This window comes from Tamandua tetradactyla, chromosome 7 (assembly GCF_023851605.1).
Source record: "Tamandua tetradactyla isolate mTamTet1 chromosome 7, mTamTet1.pri, whole genome shotgun sequence".
In the NCBI taxonomy this organism is placed as follows: domain Eukaryota; kingdom Metazoa; phylum Chordata; class Mammalia; order Pilosa; family Myrmecophagidae; genus Tamandua; species Tamandua tetradactyla.
In genome coordinates this window covers 87362936-87376625 of record NC_135333.1, presented here as the reverse complement: position 1 = coordinate 87376625, position 13690 = coordinate 87362936, and the positions used below count along the sequence as shown (strand labels likewise).

The window sequence follows — 13690 nt, the reverse complement described above, 5'->3', positions numbered from 1 at the left end:
TATCCTATAACTATTGTGACTTAAGCTTAAACCATTATTTCCTTGCTTGACAATTAGGTCTGTTCTGAATTTTTAAGTCAGCAAAATATATCAGTCATTGCCTTTTTCCTTTTAAATAAAACCAATTGATGTCTTTGCATGTAAACCTTTTCCTCAATATATTTATAGCAAAAAAATGTCAGAGCAATAGAAAACACAGGCCGCATTGTGAAAGCTAAGCCTGAAAGAAATCCACATGTTTAAAAAATTATTTTTACATGTTAATGTCTATATTTCCCCACATTGAATGCTCATTATTTAAAATGAAAGGACAGAAGTCAAATTGAGAAGCCGTAAATTAAGATACAAGATGTGGGGACTACAAGTTGTTTCACTTGAATAGAACCAATCTTGTTCTCTCTGGTTTTTCTCCCAAGAATGGTAAATTTACAATCAAAATAATAAACACTCTTCACTAATAAGAACAATGCAGTTGTGGTTTTTCTTGTGAAAATTATCTGGGTTTTATACATTGTTTCCCCATGTCAAAATTATGGCTGAAATTTTCTTAAAAAGTTTATCCTAAATACTTTCCAAAATGGGAAAGCCTTAAAATTTTGAATTCATATTTTAAAAGTATAGGCTGCCCCACATTTCAATCAACTTCTGCAACAAAACCAGTGTTGGCAGTTTTACCAACTATTTTTAACCAGTTCAGTTCAGTCTGGCTCTCAGTTGTTAATATAGTGCTACTGATCCTTAATTCATAGAACCACAGGGGAATGTTTAAATAAAAGAGCACTCGACTTCATAGTCATTTTTAAATGAAAACATATGTATTTGTAATAGGGCTTTAAAAGGTTTTTTTTTCAGTAAGAACTTAATGTGTGGCATCTGTTAGGTATAGGGTGTTTTTTCAGTTGTTCTGAAGAGGCACATAGGGTCTAGTAAAGCTTATAGTTCAGAATCCGGTATCTCAAGAGTTATCAGGATTAAGAGTGCCCAAGGAAGGAAGATTGTTGTCCGTTATTTTTCCTTCCGATAATAATCTCTTATATCACAGTAATTCGGAAGAGGTAGGGAGAAGCGAAGAAAACCTCAAAATAGTCTCTCAAAGCTGGTTGATTTGCAGAAACCCACTTCTAAAACTTGATATACATATTGTGCTTGGTGAGAGGTAAAAATTTACATGGGTTAAACCACTCATATATCTAAGAATCTTCTAAAATATTTTAGGGTTCCTTTGAAGTATATCAGTGTTGGAGACTGTTTTAGTTTGCTAAGGCTGCCAGAATGCAATATACCAAAGACAGATTGGCTTTTATAAAGGGGATTTATTTAGTTACAAATTTACTAATTTGGAAAGGCACATGGTGATGTCTGCTGGCCCTCTCCCTGCTTCTGGGTTCAAATGGCTTTCCTCAGGGTGTGTCCTTTCTGCATCTCCAGATGTCTGCATATGAGCTGACTGTGAGCAATTTTCTTCTGAGTCCTCGTTTTAAGCCTAACTCACTGCAGGAGGCACTCCCCTTAGCCCACAGCAGTTGTAATCAGCCACAGATGAATTTCACATGCTGCTGATTTAAGTCCACAGAAATAGAACAACTGGGCACTATTTCCTGGCCAATTTGATACCTTGAACCTAACTACTACAGAATCCATACTTACTAAACTTACATCACCATATTATAGTACTCTCTTGTTAATGGAGTGAGGGTTGAAAAAGCTACTCTGATTAAAAAAAAATGGATTAATTCATAAGCATTAAGAAGACATATTTGGCCTCTTGCATCACCTAAATTTCCCCCCACCTTGCATGCCAAAGCTCTCCATATTTATTAGTATCCCTCTCTATATCCTTTAGGATTCCCAAGCACCTTGTCTTTGCTATTTTTAATATGAACAAATAAACACAAAATAAACCTTGTGTAAATTAGCTAGGGCCAAATATTGAATATTCTTAATATTTCCTAGCATTCACCCAAATCTCCAGATATGTTGAAGGGATTGAGATTGCCTCAGAAATTTTTAGAGAATCTTGAATACCTTGGACTAAATAGAAAACTTTCCTATTGATAATATATTCAGGTTATCATTGGTTACCCTCAGGAAGCAACTAGAATATGGGTTTGTAAACTAATACAAAGATCAGTTGGTATCCTTTATTTTTTGCCCATATTTTCAGAGGTATACATGGCATACATCTGTCTATGAATACATTGCCTATACTGTATATACATCCGACTATATACAATGGAAAGACCGCATAACAAAATCATTATTTGGCTTTGAATCTAGGCTCCATCACCTGCATAACTTTCCTGTGCTTCAGTTTCCTTAACTATGTAATGGATATAATAAAATTATATGCCTCATAGAATCACTGTGAGGATTAAATGAACTTATAGACATAAAATACTTAACAATAATACCTAGAAAGTTACAGGGATTCAATAACTGTTAACTGTTATTATTATATACACTATTACGGGTAAATATAAATATGTATATATTATATATAATTGCTTAGCCTACAAAATAAATTCACATGTATTGTTAAATGTACTCTATATTATTCTATAGTATATCTATATTACATATCTAAAATTTAGATTTTTCTGAAAATTACAGTTACCTTATTTGAATGAGAAGAACAACCATAGCTCATGTCTGGACTGTTCATTGTGTAAATCTGATACTTTAAAACTAGCTATTAAATGAAGAAAGATTTCTCAGTGAAAACAGATCCTAATATAAAATGTACATGACAGTAAAGTAAAGTGGTGAAAGCATTGACATGAAGCTGGACAAGTCTGAATTTGCTTCCTGGTGTAACTACTTCGAAGCTCTGTGGTCTTGGGCAAGTCATTGAACTTTTCTGAATTTTAGTTTTATCATCTGTAAAACAGCAATGTAACCTTTCTTGCATGTTTGTGGTGGAAAGGAGAGACAAAATATATTAAAAAACAACAACAACAACTTGGCAAAGAGCCTAGCACATAGTAAATGTCTGAGAAATAGAAACAGTGATTTTTAATATGTCAGTTCTACTTCAAATATGAGTATATCTTTTTTTTTTTTTTTTTTTTTTGGCTCAACACAAATATCCTCCTGGAAACTTCCCAAGTTGTGCTGCTGCTAAATGTAAAAATAAAGGGTTAGTTCTAAGGGCATGTGGTTTTAATAATAAGTGGCTAGTTCTACTGTCTAGGGGAGCAAAAGGGGAGAAGTTGGTGAAATTCAAGATTCACTGATATCTCATCCAAGCACTAGAAACTTTCTGCCCAGTCCCATGACAATTGAAAGCCTGCCTCTTCCAGAAGCTGTTACACTGAAGAAGCATTCGATGTTGAACGCTGTGGGGGTGACACTGCTAGGCTTGGTGGAATTAGGCCAAGCAGGCACATTAGGGACAGACTGGCCTGAGACACAGGGGAAGGGGACTCACTTGGTTTCTTTTATTTCCTGTGTTTAGTGAGAAAAAGAGATCAAAACCAAGTGAAAGTTCACAGTAAATGACAAATTTCTTTTCCAATGTTATATATTTCATATAGTTATGAGGGCTTTTTTTTCCCTTTTGGTGGTTGGGTCTGATTTGCCTCTGCATACTGAGGAACTGGGCCTGATATAGTAATAGCTTATTTTGAAAAGCAATGACATATGTATTATGATAATAAACCATTCAATGTATGACAAGAACTCTTTAGAATAAAAGCAAAGCTTAAATGCAAGGTATAGTACAACTATTGATTAAGAGATACATATATAAGTAAGGTCTGACTTGACACTTGCATGATAGAGGAAAAGTGAAGAAAAATAAGAAAGAAGGAAGATGTCTCATGAATACACACACAAACGCACACAGATGTTTTCACAAAGTTAGTGAAGCTTCATTGATCCAGCAGTATGATTATTATCATCCTTAGTCCCTCTCATTAAATATTTAAGAAAACACAGTAAAATTGTTTAAGGATACACATTTAGAATGCCATATCCAGAGATACATCCAAGCAGTAAATGATTGCATTGCTTATAAATTCTAAACGGATGATAATTTAGAGTCCTCATGAAAGCCCTGAGCTTATTTGATTGTTCTCTTAATTACTGGGCTCTATGCTATCAAATATTTGTGGAAGAGGAAGCTTTCCTTTGTGGGAGTGCATAATAACTGTGCTTACACTTTGAAATTTTTGCCTTGAGTTATTAAGATTTGCATTTCTCACTTTTGTTCCAAGGAAAGGTGTTTAGCCATTTTTAGAAAACAGGTATCAAATAATCAATCATCAAACACCCCAGAAAGTTTCCTCCCTAGACAAGTGCAAAGTCTGAGGTATTAGCAATCCACCTCCAGAAACGAATCTACAAAGGGTGGAAAAGGGGAGAAAGGATGTATCACTTTTCTAGGTGAATATATTGCGACTGGTATGTGTTGCGTGCATTAAGAAACTATATTTGCTTACTAATTGCCGTTTAGGAACCAGCCAGAAAAAGTCTGAGAGGGATCACAGAGACGAAGGCAAGCCCTAAGCCTCCCACCCATGCTCCTCCAGAGTCTTGCTCTTCCAGGCACGTGAAGAATAAGCTCTGTGGACATTGATCTTGCGGTGTTGTTGCACTCTGGGAAATGCCGGGGTGCCCAGGGACACCGCGTAATCAATGGATGCACTTCTAAAGAAAACTGCAGAGATGGGGAAAGAAAACACGCAAATTGGTATAAAGCAAAAGCAGGGGAGGAGGAAACATCAAGAAAAAGAAACGTGTTGCTCGAATTGTTGTTTCTCTTAGTCCCCTTCACCACCCTCTTCCAAACCCGCTGCCTCCCCCGTGACACCCTCCTCCACCCCTTTCTGGACACCAGTTCTAGGAAGATCTCCGTAAGATCTTCCCGCCCCACCCTAGTCTGAGATTTTGTAGGATTTTTTACCCCCCCCCCCCCCCAGCAGACCAGCAGCTGTTTTAAGTCAATGAAACTAAGATTAGAAGAGAGAAGCGCTGGAGCAGCTCGGGAGCTGTCAGAGCACACTCTAAAATCAGCCTCACGGCGTTTGCTCAGGGCATTACCTACGGAGTTTCTTCTCATGGTGCTGCAACTCCGAGGGTGTCTCTCAGCTTCACGCACTGACTCAGGCGTCGCAGGAGATGGGGCCTCGAAGCCCAGCGCCGTGCCTTATTTACCTCTAAATTTCACTCCCTGGTCTTGGGCATTGATTTTTTTGGCTTCACCCACACAAAACAAAACCAGTTCAACCACCCTGGAGGCAGGGATGAAAGCGCCTCAAAACTTTTCTTCCCCCCCAAAGGAGTAGGTGGGTGCGAAGCGCCGGTGGTGAGGACCTGCGGGCGCACAGCCGGGCTCGGGGAGGCAGTGGTCGCTTTAAAAAACGAACCTCTCTCTGCTCCGGTCTTAGCGCTGGGCAGACCGCGGCTCTCGCCTCCCAGAAGGTTCCGCGGACAACCGCAGACCCCACGCGCTCCCTCCCGGCGAGGTTTACTGTTTGCAAACGGGGGTGGGGGTGGGGGGCAAGAAGGGGTCCAGGTAGTGGTTTCACGGCAGCTGGTGAGGTTTCGGCGCGGGGAAGAAGTTGACAAAGGGGACTTGACTAAACATGAATGCGTATTTATAGATGCGTTCGGCTCCGGCTCCATAGAGATCTGGAGATAGCCCGTTCTCCCAGCCTCTCTCCACTCCTGCCATTTCATTTTATAGCTCCTTTAAGTGGAGGGCAGATTTTTTTTTTTTTTAAACATTCCTGCACGGAGTGGGTAATCACCGCGTTATTTACAATCTAGTTACTCTGCAGCAGACAGGAAAGAAAACTCTTTCCCTTCGGATGGACAGAGAGGGCGGCCCGGCGGCGGCGGCGGCGGCGGCGAGCTGCAGGAAGGAGGTCAGGGTGGGTTTGCGGGAGCGCGGGGGCGACCTGGAGGGAGCTCGAGTCCCCGGCACCGCCCCCCCTAAGGCCCGCCCCGCCCCCGCCGCACCCCCCGGGGGCGGGCGCCAGGCCGCGGTGACCAGCGGCTGGTGCGCTGCCCTCGCCTCCCCCATTGTTCCCCCTGTCTTTTTTGCCTTTTGTTGTTTGCACTCGCGTTGTGTTGTTTGTCTCTGAAGCCGCCTCATGACCAGCAAAGGGATTTCACCTCGTCCTTGAGAGCAACACGGGGAGTGCGAGCGAGCGAGAGACGGGGGGAGAGAGAGGGACACGCGCGCGCGCGCACACACACATACACACACACACACACACACACACACATATCACACAGTGAAAAAGGCGAGCCACCAAAACCCATCTCCACTCTCCTCCCGGGGGCCCTCAGCCCGCCACTGTGCCACTTTGCATCCCACGCCAGAGGAGGCATTAACGAGACCGGGTAAGGTGCGTGAATCGCAGCGTTTTAACTTTGTTTTTCGTCCCGATATTGTTGTGGGCAGACCTCCAAGACGCCGAGCTCCCCTCTGCCGCTCATCGTGCCCGCCACTCAGCTCTCGTTCCCGGCTCCAGCTGGAGAGCTGGCGGAGGAGGGAGGGGGCCGGCACCAGAGTTTCCTCAAGTACAGAGGGAGGGGGGACTGGGCTGGGGGTAGGGAGAGGCGGGCGGCGTCTTGAGACTTGAAGTGTCCCTGTTATCATCGGGGAGCGGCTGTCCACGGGGACCCTGAAGTGCGGGCTTGAACGCAGACCCGGAAATGGGATAACTTTGTATTTTTGTTGGGGAGTCTAGGTCTTGTTGCCGGTATTGTTTTGTAAGTGGTAGCGGTGGAGGTGGTGAAGTGAGCTGAGGGTAGGAGTGTGAGGAAACTCCTGGGCAAGTCTGTGCAGGGGGACAGACCCTAAAAGTTGGACACAGCTCCTTACCTTTCCCTAGAATATAAGCGCGCTCCCCCAGTCCCCAGCCACCCGAATAGACCCCCCTCTTCGTCTTTTTGTTTCGTTTTCTGCAGTCTCTCTCATTATCACGCCCCCCCCCCCCCCCCCCCCCCCGCAACCTCCTTGGAATTTTGGAAACAAGTCTCATCCTTCAGGATTATAGGGATTTCAGCGACCGGAAGTTTTATTTTAATCGCAACTACTTTTTTTTTTGTCTCCCACTCAGTGTACAAAGTGAAGACCACTCACGTGTTGTGTCACTTTAAGCGCGGGTTTGGGAAATCTCCCTTGCACTTTGAGTCTACTGAAATAAGAGGCAAGGAAGAGAGGTTATACGAGTTGAAATCACATTGGATTTGGAAATGTTTGCCTTTGATAGCCGCAGTTTATTGAGTATTGATCTGCTGGCATCAGATGCACATGAAGCAGCCTATTGCAACGGTTTGCATATTTAATAGTCATTTTCTTTACACTGTCTGAAGCGAATATATTAATAAATAGATTGACCCCGGTGAGTCTCTGAAGTCGTTGGCCTCTGTGACTAAATTCAGTGTGAGGAACAAGAATTCATTTTAATATCTTGCCTTCTCAACTAAAGCAGGTCAAAATGAGGAATTCTGTGAATACACAAAGCAGTATTTTCAGTGTCAGCCAACCCAGGCACTCTCAGTGGCAGCCAACTGTACTCTTCAGAAAAGTTTAGGGATTTGTTCTAACCCAGTTGAGATGCTCACAAATATCCAGATATCCAAAGTAGTTTGTCAAGAAGGGCATGAGCAGATTTCCCCAGGGACCGCCTTCAGGCCCTGCACAGTTCTTTAGTCAAGGGTGAGACCAAGGAAAATCTGTGGGATTTTTCATAAGTGTGGGAATGGGCAAAGGGACTAGACAGAGTGATCTGTTTCCTTGCTGCTCATAAATAATGACCCCCAGTATTCTCAAACACACAGACTCATGCACACACATTCACGCACCCCCCACACAAACCAAAGACGCCAGTGAAGTAGGTGCGTGGGAGATTTGTAGGAATGGACGTTTCAATCGAAAAACTAGAATAGAGTTTTTGGTCAGGATTACAGGAGTGAAGATCGATTGCCAAGAGTGATTAGGTTAAGGGCCAGATGGTTTTAAAATATACGGAAATGTTTTTTAAGTTTGACTTTCATAGCATTTAAAAGGAGACAATTTCTTAGAGTCTTTACAGAACTGCTAAATTTTGATCTGTCTAATTTTAAAGGAATTCAGCTGTACATGAACTGCTGTTAGCTCAGATAGGGAAGGAATCTGGTTTCAAATGCAAATACATGGAACAAAATTTCTGGGGTGCTTCTTCCTGATTTAAATATAGCTCCTAGGCTGAAGCCTAGATAAATTCAGCCTTACTGATTTAAAATCCTAAGTACCTACACTGAAAGTTCTCTTAGGCATTGTGCAAAGTTCTGCAAATTATGTCATCAACTGTTTATTCCTCAGAAGTATACAAGATAAAAATCATAAGCATCACTTAAAACTGATGCAATGCAGCCTTAAATCCTTAAACTGGTAGGGATTGCTTTTGTTTGCCTAAAAGGTAGATCTTTCATCACATGAGTTGTTTAAAAACATTTAATTGTGGGGGTGGGAAGGGATGTGCATAATTATTTAGTTATTCGTGTTAATTATATAGTAGCATATTCACTTGAAATTCTTTTTTTTCCATTCTTTCCGGTGGTCTTCTTTTATATAAAGAAAATTATTAGGATTTCTGTTTACTTGTGGGCTCTAAAAAAATAAATCTCTTTTTTTTGTAACCTTTTTTGAATGGGCATATTGAACCCATCTGATATAGACTTGGAAGCTTAACTTCTTCACTCCTTTTATATGGAAACCCTGCATTGGTTTTGTTGTTGGACTTAAACTGTTCTGGTTGAGTGGCATGTGATATACAGAATGCAGAACTCTCCAGATTATTGGGTAAATAATCAAGCATTTGAGATCCAGTGGTTATTTCGAATTAATTTAGTTGTATACCTGTAAATGTATATCCTGTTTAGACCGACTCATGATTTTGAAAAGAAAAAAATGAATATGCTTACAGAGATACTGTCTGTTGAATATATGGAGTAAATGTTAAATAGCAAAATGTAGTTTATACATAAGTATGATGGCTTTATATTTTAATTTTAATTTCTTTTTGTTGTTGTTAAGGGTAAGCCATGAGCTATAGGGAGAGTTTAATTTTTCATTTTCAAGTTAGAGGAATGAATTTGAATGTTCAAAGAGTTTTTTCTTATAAAGCAAATTAAAAATATGATGTAATGTTTAAAAGAGTATACTGTCTTTTTGAAAAAGCTGAATTATTTTATTGAGTTACAAGCAATCATTGCTTTGAAGGTATGCTTTTAGATTATATGAAAAAGTAATATTCAGGAAGGGCAGGATAAAACTTGTTTTTAGAATCTAAAATACACAGGATTTCAAATAACTTATACTTCTGATGTTGAAAACTATTTAGATTTCCAGCAGGTATAACTGTTGGATATGATTGATTGGCATAAACTGGATGATTCACCCAATATCAGGTTAGCTGCAATGGTAGAGAATGCCATAAGTAGAGTTTTAAGAGAAACCTGGAAAACGTATTTGTCCAGGCCTGAAGTCAGTGCATTCCCTCTTGCACTTCTCACAGCTTTTAGTTGAGAAATGTAGATTTATTTTAAAGGCGAAGAAAGTATGTGGCTGTTTCAAATAAACTATATCCTGAACTTAGATTTGTAGATAGTTAATAAAATAAAAATCCAATTTTGTTCCAAATATTGTTTTAAAACACCCATTTGTAAATTGCCTACATTTGGTTTTCATATGTTAATGATTTGGGATCTGAAAGTTCTTTCAGAAAGGCATTTTGGTTTATCTTAAAAACACCACACAAAACTGTCTAAACAATTCTGTAAATAAACTGTTCCAAATGCCTCGATTTGATGAATGAATTAAAGAATTATGTCCTTAATCCAATTATGATCAGTCTTGTTATTCCATTTCCCATTTGGGGGAGCTTGGGTAGTTTGGAATATAAATGATTCTCAAATTTAAGTGAGGTCTTTGTTTTTGTTTATTTTCCATGTGTGAAATAACATAAATAATTACTCATACCTAGCATTTAAGAGAAGGATTTCATGTATGAGAACTTCCTAAATGATCTTCATTGAAATCAAGAGTTCATTTGTATAAAAATTTGCTTTTCATGGAAGAGTAAAAGAAAGTTTTTAAAAATATGAAGCAAGGACCTAACCTTTTATTTAAAAGTAATGAATTTTGATACATTTAGGGGGAGAAATGGAGAGTTTAAGATTCAATAGTAGGGCAGACACTTGGACATTGTTAATGAATTTCAGGTAGGCCATATTGGGACATTTTGGTAGGACTATAACTTTTCTCTAGTCAATTTCTGTGTCTTTAAAATGGAGGGAAGGTCAGACATAATGCTGATTTATGAATTAGGAGAATATTTTTTGGTTGTTTCTTCCAAACTCCTACCCTTACCTGCCTACTTGAGTGCTTTAGAATTCTCTCCCGATAAGACCCTGAACTTCAGTTTGCTTTGATGGACCTTTCCGAATTCCTGTCCCATTTGCCCAATTTAATTTCTGGTTTGCAAACTAATTATTTTAAAGATATTAATATCTCTGATGGTTTTTAACTTCTCTGGCCTGATGTTGTTATTGTTGTTATTATTATTGTGGCTTATTATGACCATGTAATTCCTTAGAGAAAGATTGCCTACTTTTGGAGATTACAGGTTGCCAGTAAAGCCAGGCATTATTTATAAGCACAGAGTATTTTTCAGTACCACTCAAATCATACTATATAGGCAGCTAATTATTGTACATTTAGGTAAGGATGACATTGGGTAGGGATAGTATATTAAAGAAATTAGGAAATGATAAATACATTTAAAAATACAATAAGTAACCATTGTTTACAATTGAGTTATAAGAAAAAAGAAAAATATATATATCTTAGGATGGTGGTGGTATTGAGTTTTACAGGGATAGATCTATTAATTTTCTATTGCTTAAAGATCATTAAAAGTTAAAGAACACCTGGGTATAACGCTGATGCTCAGTCACTTGCCATTCAGTTACTTGATGTGTATATGATAGCCTATGTCCAAGTGATACACTATGTCAGAAGAATGAGAAGGGCTCTATTTGACACCCCTGTCCTCCCCAGTTGGCCTTCTCTGGTAGCTCAGGGCAGTTAGTTGTCACTGCAGCAGTAAAGACTTGGAGGTAAGGGAATTCAGAAAGGGACCAAGAAGCTGAAAAGGCTAGGCCACTATCTTTTGGAGCTGATCAGTTTCCTGCATAAAATTCAATCAACTCTTCACTTGGAGTTTTGAAACTTCTGTACTATGCTCCTTTTCTTAACCTTTAAAGCTGGAGATTATAATGCTTTCTGTTATAGGGATATTGTTTGGATTATGGTAGATAATGCATGTGAAATTCCTAGCATTAGAGTCTGTTATGAAATCGGTGCTCAATAAATGTTAGTTACATTCTTTTTTCCCTCCTAATTAAGTCTAGGTGCTGAGAATGAATAACGTTTGAAGCTTTATTTTGTTTTCTTTGAACCTATTTGAGTCTAAGAAGAAAAAATAGATCTCTTTCTTGAGCTGAGAGAAATACTTTAAAATAGTGATTCAGTTGACATTTATATATGATCTCTGAGAATGTGGTTTTATTCAGATACTGTATTTGGTGCAAGTGTGGATTCTATCTTTTATTCACATAAATATTCCTTCAGTAATTAAAATTTTTATTTGTCTTTACCTATTAAAGAACTACCTCTGTAGATTTCTTGTTATCCTGTTTTTAGTCCCTGATTTTATTTCCTGTTAGCTGCTATACATGAGTAAAAATTGGTAGTGATTCCATCCTCTGATAGTCCTCCCTGTCTTGCTTGTTTTAAGTAATAGTACATATGGACAGAGAGAACTTCCACTTGAAAAATAAATGAATCTGACTTTGCAATGCATTACCCTCTGGAGACAACAGTTCCTTCTAAGAGAATCTTATAGGTTGTTTGGTTGGTTTGTTTAAATTGGATACAAGGAGAAAGGCACAGCAAACAGACCATTGCCAAGTTTGAAGAGGTGATGTACGTTAACATGGAGAAATTAGTGGATGACTTGTCCATTTGTGCTCTGGCATCGGCTAGGAGCAGGCCCTGGAAATGTGGCCTCAGTGCACAGGTAGTTCTAGAACCATAGGTGCAGCAGCTTAGTAGTCACCAATTAGGCCCCTGTAATGAGAGACCTAAGTGTACAGTTGTGTCTGCCAGTATAGCCCAGGTGTCAATAGCAATTGTTCTGGTCAGGTGGACCTGCAGCTGAAAGACCTGGGCAATTTCTTTGAGTGCGCCAATGTCTTCTTTTCCTCCACTATAAAATGAGAGCAATGAGCCCTGGTTAGAGTTAAATGAGGCTGTATGGGATTATATATAAATCCATAGGACTGTGAATGGTACAGAGGAACTGCCCAATACATATTACTCTCTTTTTGGTGTGCTTAAAGAGTACACCTGAGTGGTAGAGGTGAATTGTATCAGATGATAGCAAATATATGTAAACAATAAATGTTTCAGGTAATTAGAGGTCATTGTTTATGAAGCAAGCATCCTTAATGTCTGACTTTTAAAAATAGCTCAGCTTGCTTCAGTGCTTATTTTTATCAGGTTCTAAACTTCACACCAGATAGACCAACTGACCTTGACCATCTTCAGGTAATTTGCCCTAAAGCATGAGGTAGACAGAACACTCTCTTCATTTTCTTACCCCTCTAGGCTTTCTATTCAGTTGAGAAGCAACTCACTGTAAGTCTGCATTTTATCTTGAGCCTCAAACACCTTGCAAGTCTTTGCTCCTCTGTGCTACTGTTCCTAAACCAACTTGCAGCACCACAAAGCCCTGAACTCAAGTGGCCCTCAGCGCCAGCTCCTGCTGTGATGAGTCACAGAGCCACCAGCACTTTGTTGCATTAGATTTGATCACTGCCATGAGCGGTCCTTCGATTGTCAGCTAAGAGACCCTTCAGGGAGTTGTCTCTTAATAGAAAGTCTCTTTTTTTCCCTCCTGTTGTAACTTTAAATTAAAAGAAACTGTAGAGGAGCTGGTGGCATTGCAGCAGTTCATTCTTCTACCCACTGGGAGAACAACAACTGAGAAAAGACGTTATTGGAGTGAGAATTGAGTTGTTGCTACTTTTCTTTTGGGGTGGGGGCATGATTTGCAGTGGAGAATGAAGAGTATGTCATTTAGATTCATAGTAGTAATCAGTAATATTGAGAGCAATCTTTTTTGTGTATACTGGAAAACATCTTTTGTATGTAAAATACCGACTTAGCATGTTAGAGTTTTAAGTGGGATTCATGGAGTCATTGGTGTTTTGCCCCAGATTTTTAGGTGGCTCTGTGTGTTGTACTGTGGGAAACTGGCACTGGGACAAATTCAGAATTGAAGGAGGATGGGAGGCAGGAAAAGAGAGCTAATTTTTGACACATTCCTCAGACTAGTGACCTCTCTGGGGAATCTGTGCCCAGGATGAGGACTACTTACTGTGAAGCTTTGGCATAATTTTCTTGAAATAGTAAGTATTGGTTACTTCACTGTCTCTAGTTTAAAAGGCTGACAATGACAAACTTACATTTGGGAGGGGAAAAGAAAAAGATGTTAGTACTTTTGATGGCATGTGTGCTAGGTGGTATTTCTCACTAGATTTGTGATTTAATTCTCCACTGCTTCAGGCTTTAATAAACCCTCTGTAGTTGTTGGTCCATCCCCATTCTGGTTTAGGGACTGCCCCAGAA

General features: G+C 39.6%; 1 protein-coding gene and 1 long non-coding RNA gene across 16 annotated transcripts in view; one reads left to right on the top strand and one right to left on the bottom strand.

Moving 5' to 3' along the window:
- Positions 1 to 13690, top strand: part of SOX5 (SRY-box transcription factor 5) — a 1211684-nt gene that overhangs the window by 187519 nt on the left and 1010475 nt on the right. For 6 of the 15 annotated variants that reach the window (XM_077170305.1, XM_077170304.1, XM_077170293.1 and 3 more), the window contains exon 1: positions 5984 to 6353. The exons of 3 other annotated variants lie outside the window; for them this stretch is intronic. The gene's annotated coding sequence lies outside the window, so the exon portion shown is untranslated. Of the gene's footprint in view, positions 1 to 5847; positions 5868 to 5983; positions 6354 to 13690 lie in introns of those variants that run through there. 6 more of the 15 variants (XM_077170314.1, XM_077170307.1, XM_077170306.1 and 3 more) reach the window with 2 other exon arrangements.
- On the bottom strand, positions 4409 to 5452 carry LOC143689849 (uncharacterized). The gene is made up of 2 exons (XR_013178936.1): positions 5041 to 5452; positions 4409 to 4657 (listed from the first exon to the last, which is right to left on the bottom strand). It is a non-coding gene; the product is annotated as an uncharacterized LOC143689849 (long non-coding RNA).